Below are 6,514 nucleotides of genomic sequence, written 5' to 3'. Positions count from 1 at the left end.
TAGCCTTATATGGACTGGAAAAATATAGCCTTATATGGACTGGAAAAATATAGCCTTATATGGACAGGACCAATGTAGCCTTATATGGACTGGAAAAATATATCCTTATACGGACAGGACCAATATAGCCTTATATGGACTGGAAAAATATAGCCTTATATAGACCGGACCAATATAGCCTTATATGGACTTGAAAAATATAGCCTTATATGCATAGGACCAATATAGCCTTATATGGACTGGAAAAATATAGCCTTATATGGACAGGAGCAATATAGCCTTATATGGACCGGAAAAATATAGCCTTATATGCACAGGACCAATATAGCCTTATATGGACTGGAAAAATATAGCCTTATATGGACAGGACCAATATAGCCTTATATGGACTGCAAAAATATAGCCTTATATGGAAAGGACCAATATAGCCTTATATGCACTGCGAAAATATAGCCTTATATGGAAAGGACCAATATAGCCTTATATTGACTGGAAAAATATAGCCTTATATGGACAGGACCAATATAGCCTTATATGGACTGGAAAAATATAGCCTTATATGGAAAGGACCAATATAGCCTTATATGGACCGGACCAATATAGCCTTATACGGAAAGGACCAATATAGCCTTATATGGATAGGACCAATATAGCCTTATATGGACTGGAAAAACATAGCCTTATATGGACAGGACCAATATAGCCTTATATGGACTGGAAAAATATAGCCTTATATGGACAGGACCAATATAGCCTTATATGGACTGGAAAAATATAGCCTTATATGGACAGGACCAATATAGCCTTATATGGACTAGAAAAATATAGCCTTATATGGACAGGAGCAATATAGCCTTATATGGACTGGAAAAATATAGCCTTATATGGACAGGACCAATATAGCCTTATATGGACTGGAAAAATATAGCCTTATATGGACAGGACCAATATAGCCTTATATGGACTGGAAAAATATAGCCTTATATGGATAGGACCAATATAGCCTTATATGGACTGGAAAAATAAAGCCTTATATGGACAGGACCAATATAGCCTTATATGGACTGCAAAAATATAGCCTTATATGGAAAGGACCAATATAGCCTTATATGCACTGCGAAAATATAGCCTTATATGGACTGGAAAAATATAGCCTTATATGGACAGGACCAATATAGCCTTATATGGACTGGAAAAATATAGCCTTATATGGAAAGGACCAATATAGCCTTATATGGACCGGACCAATATAGCCTTATATGGAAAGGACCAATATAGCCTTATATGGACTGCAAAAATATAGCCTTATATGGACAGGACCAATATAGCCTTATATGGACAGGAAAAACATAGCCTTATATGGACAGGACCAATATAGCCTTATATGGACTGGAAAAATATAGCCTTATATGGACTGGACCAATATAGCCTTATATGGACTGGAAAAATATAGCCTTATATGGATAGGAGCAATATAGCCTTATATGGACTGGAAAAATATAGCCTTATATGGACAGGACCAATATAGCCTTATATGGACTGGAAAAATATAGCCTTATATGGAAAGGACCAATATAGCCTTATATGGACTGGAAAAATATAGCCTTATATGGAAAGGACCAATATAGCCTTATATGGACTGGAAAAATATAGCCTTATATGGACAGGACCAATATAGCCTTATATGGACTGGAAAAATATAGCCTTATATGGACAGGACCAATATAGCCTTATATGGACTGGAAAAATATAGCCTTATATGGACTGCAAAAATATAGCCTTATATGGACTGGAAAAATATAGCCTTATATGGACAGGACCAATATAGCCTTATATGGACTGGAAAAATATAGCCTTATATGGACAGGACCAATATAGCCTTATATGGACTGGAAAAATATAGCCTTATATGGACAGGACCAATATAGCCTTATATGGACTGGAAAAATATAGCCTTATATGGAAAGGACCAATATAGCCTTATATGGACCGGACCAATATAGCCTTATATGGAAAGGACCAATATAGCCTTATATGGACTGGAACAATATAGCCTTATATGGACAGGACCAATATAGCCTTATATGGAAAGGACCAATATAGCCTTATATGGACTGGAAAAATATAGCCTTATATGGACAGGACCAATATAGCTTTATATGGACTGGAAAAATATAGCCTTATATGGACTGGAAAAATATAGCCTTATATGGACAGGACCAATATAGCCTTATATGGACTGGAAAAATATAGCCTTATATGGAAAGGACCAATATAGCCTTATATGGACCGGACCAATATAGCCTTATATGGAAAGGACCAATATAGCCTTATATGGACTGCAAAAATATAGCCTTATATGGACAGGACCAATATAGCCTTATATGGACAGGAAAAACATAGCCTTATATGGACAGGACCAATATAGCCTTATATGGACTGGAAAAATATAGCCTTATATGGACTGGACCAATATAGCCTTATATGGACTGGAAAAATATAGCCTTATATGGATAGGAGCAATATAGCCTTATATGGACTGGAAAAATATAGCCTTATATGGACAGGACCAATATAGCCTTATATGGACTGGAAAAATATAGCCTTATATGGACAGGACCAATATAGCCTTATATGGACTGGAAAAATATAGCCTTATATGGAAAGGACCAATATAGCCTTATATGGACTGGAAAAATATAGCCTTATATGGACAGGACCAATATAGCCTTATATGGACTGGAAAAATATAGCCTTATATGGACAGGACCAATATAGCCTTATATGGACTGGAAAAATATAGCCTTATATGGACTGCAAAAATATAGCCTTATATGGACTGGAAAAATATAGCCTTATATGGACAGGACCAATATAGCCTTATATGGACTGGAAAAATATAGCCTTATATGGACAGGACCAATATAGCCTTATATGGACTGGAAAAATATAGCCTTATATGGACAGGACCAATATAGCCTTATATGGACTGGAAAAATATAGCCTTATATGGAAAGGACCAATATAGCCTTATATGGACCGGACCAATATAGCCTTATATGGAAAGGACCAATATAGCCTTATATGGACTGGAACAATATAGCCTTATATGGACAGGACCAATATAGCCTTATATGGAAAGGACCAATATAGCCTTATATGGACTGGAAAAATATAGCCTTATATGGACAGGACCAATATAGCTTTATATGGACTGGAAAAATATAGCCTTATATGGACTGGAAAAATATAGCCTTATATGGACAGGACCAATATAGCCTTATATGGACTGGAAAAATATAGCCTTATATGGACAGGACCAATATAGCCTTATATGGACTGGAAAAATATAGCCTTATATGGACTGGAAAAATATAGCCTTATATGGACAGGACCAATATAGCCTTATATGGACTGGAAAAATATAGCCTTATATGGACAGGACCAATATAGCCTTATATGGACTGGAAAAATATAGCCTTATATGGACAGGACCAATATAGCCTTATATGGACTGGAAAAATATAGCCTTATATGGACAGGACCAATATAGCCTTATATGGACTGGAAAAATATAGCCTTATATGGACAGGACCAATATAGCCTTATATGGACTGCAAAAATATAGCCTTATATGGAAAGGACCAATATAGCCTTATATGCACTGCGAAAATATAGCCTTATATGGACAGGACCAATATAGCCTTATATGGACTGGAAAAATATAGCCTTATATGGACAGGACCAATATAGCCTTATATGGACTGGAAAAATATAGCCTTATATGGACAGGACCAATAAAGCCTTATATGGACTGGAAAAATATAGCCTTATATGGACAGGACCAATATAGCCTTATATGGACTGGAAAAATATAGCCTTATATGGAAAGGACCAATATAGCCTTATATGGACCGGACCAATATAGCCTTATATGGAAAGGACCAATATAGCCTTATATGGACTGGAACAATATAGCCTTATATGGACAGGACCAATATAGCCTTATATGGAAAGGACCAATATAGCCTTATATGGACTGGAAAAATATAGCCTTATATGGACAGGACCAATATAGCTTTATATGGACTGGAAAAATATAGCCTTATATGGACTGGAAAAATATAGCCTTATATGGACAGGACCAATATAGCCTTATATGGACTGGAAAAATATAGCCTTATATGGACAGGACCAATATAGCCTTATATGGACTGGAAAAATATAGCCTTATATGGACTGGAAAAATATAGCCTTATATGGACAGGACCAATATAGCCTTATATGGACTGGAAAAATATAGCCTTATATGGACAGGACCAATATAGCCTTATATGGACTGGAAAAATATAGCCTTATATGGACAGGACCAATATAGCCTTATATGGACTGGAAAAATATAGCCTTATATGGACAGGACCAATATAGCCTTATATGGACTGGAAAAATATAGCCTTATATGGACAGGACCAATATAGCCTTATATGGACTGCAAAAATATAGCCTTATATGGAAAGGACCAATATAGCCTTATATGCACTGCGAAAATATAGCCTTATATGGACAGGACCAATATAGCCTTATATGGACAGGACCAATATAGCCTTATATGGACTGGAAAAATATAGCCTTATATGGACAGGACCAATATAGCCTTATATGGACCGGACCAATATAGCCTTATATGGAAAGGACCAATATAGCCTTATATGGACTGCAAAAATATAGCCTTATATGGACAGGACCAATATAGCCTTATATGGACTGGAAAAATATAGCCTTATATGGAAAGGACCAATATAGCCTTATATGGACCGGACCAATATAGCCTTATATGGAAAGGACCAATATAGCCTTATATGGACTGCAAAAATATAGCCTTATATGGACAGGACCAATATAGCCTTATATGGACTGGAAAAATATAGCCTTATATGGACAGGACCAATATAGCCTTATATGGACTGGAAAAATATAGCCTTATATGGACAGGACCAATATAGCCTTATATGGACTGGAAAAATATAGCCTTATATGGACAGGACCAATATAGCCTTATATGGACTGGAAAAATATAGCCTTATATGGACAGGACCAATATAGCCTTATATGGACTGGAAAAATATAGCCTTATATGGACTGGAAAAATATAGCCTTATATGGAAAGGACCAATATAGCCTTATACGGACTGGAAAAATATAGCCTTATATGGACAGGACCAATATAGACTTATATGGACTTGAAAAATATAGCCTTATATGGACCGGACCAATATAGCCTTATATGGACAGGACCAATATAGCCTTATATGTACCGGAAAAATATAGCCTTATATGGATAGGACCAATATAGCCTTATATGGACTGGAAAAATATAGCCTTATATGGACAGGACCAATATAGCCTTATATGGACTGGAAAAATATAGCCTTATATGGACAGGACCAATATAGCCTTATATGGACTGGAAAAATATAGCCTTATATGGACAGGACCAATATAGCCTTATATGGACTGGAAAAATATAGCCTTATATGGACAGGACCAATATAGCCTTATATGGACTGGAAAAATATAGCCTTATATGGACTGGAAAAATATAGCCTTATATGGAAAGGACCAATATAGCCTTATATGGACTGGAAAAATATAGCCTTATATGGACAGGACCAATATAGACTTATATGGACTTGAAAAATATAGCCTTATATGGACAGGACCAATATAGCCTTATATGGACAGGACCAATATAGCCTTATATGGACTGGAAAAATATAGCCTTATATGGACAGGACCAATATAGCCTTATATGGACTGCAAAAATATAGCCTTATATGGACAGGACCAATATAGCCTTATATGGACTGGAAAAATATAGCCTTATATGGACAGGACCAATATAGCCTTATATGGACCGGACCAATATAGCCTTATATGGAAAGGACCAATATAGCCTTATATGGACTGCAAAAATATAGCCTTATATGGACAGGACCAATATAGACTTATATGGACTGGAAAAATATAGCCTTATATGGACCGGACCAATATTGCCTTATATGGACTTGAAAAAATATAGCCTTATATGCATAGGACCAATATAGCCTTATATGGACTGGAAAAATAAAGCCTTATATGGACAGGACCAATATTGCCTTATATGGACCGGAAAAATATAGCCTTATATGGATAGGACCAATATAGCCTTATATGGACTGGAAAAATATAGCCTTATATGGACAGGACCAATATAGCCTTATATGGACTGCAAAAATATAGCCTTATATGGAAAGGACCAATATAGCCTTATATGCACTGCGAAAATATAGCCTTATATGGACAGGACCAATATAGCCTTATATGGACAGGACCAATATAGCCTTATATGGACTGGAAAAATATAGCCTTATATGGAAAGGACCAATATAGCCTTATATGGAAAGGACCAATAATGCCTTATATGGAAAGGACCAATATAGCCTTATATGGAAAGGACCAATAATGCCTTATATGG

The sequence above is a fragment of the Phalacrocorax aristotelis genome, chromosome 27, assembly GCF_949628215.1.
Source record: "Phalacrocorax aristotelis chromosome 27, bGulAri2.1, whole genome shotgun sequence".
Lineage (NCBI taxonomy): Eukaryota > Metazoa > Chordata > Aves > Suliformes > Phalacrocoracidae > Phalacrocorax > Phalacrocorax aristotelis.
The sequence above is the reverse complement of the archived record's forward strand: the minus strand, read 5'-3'. Positions refer to the sequence as shown.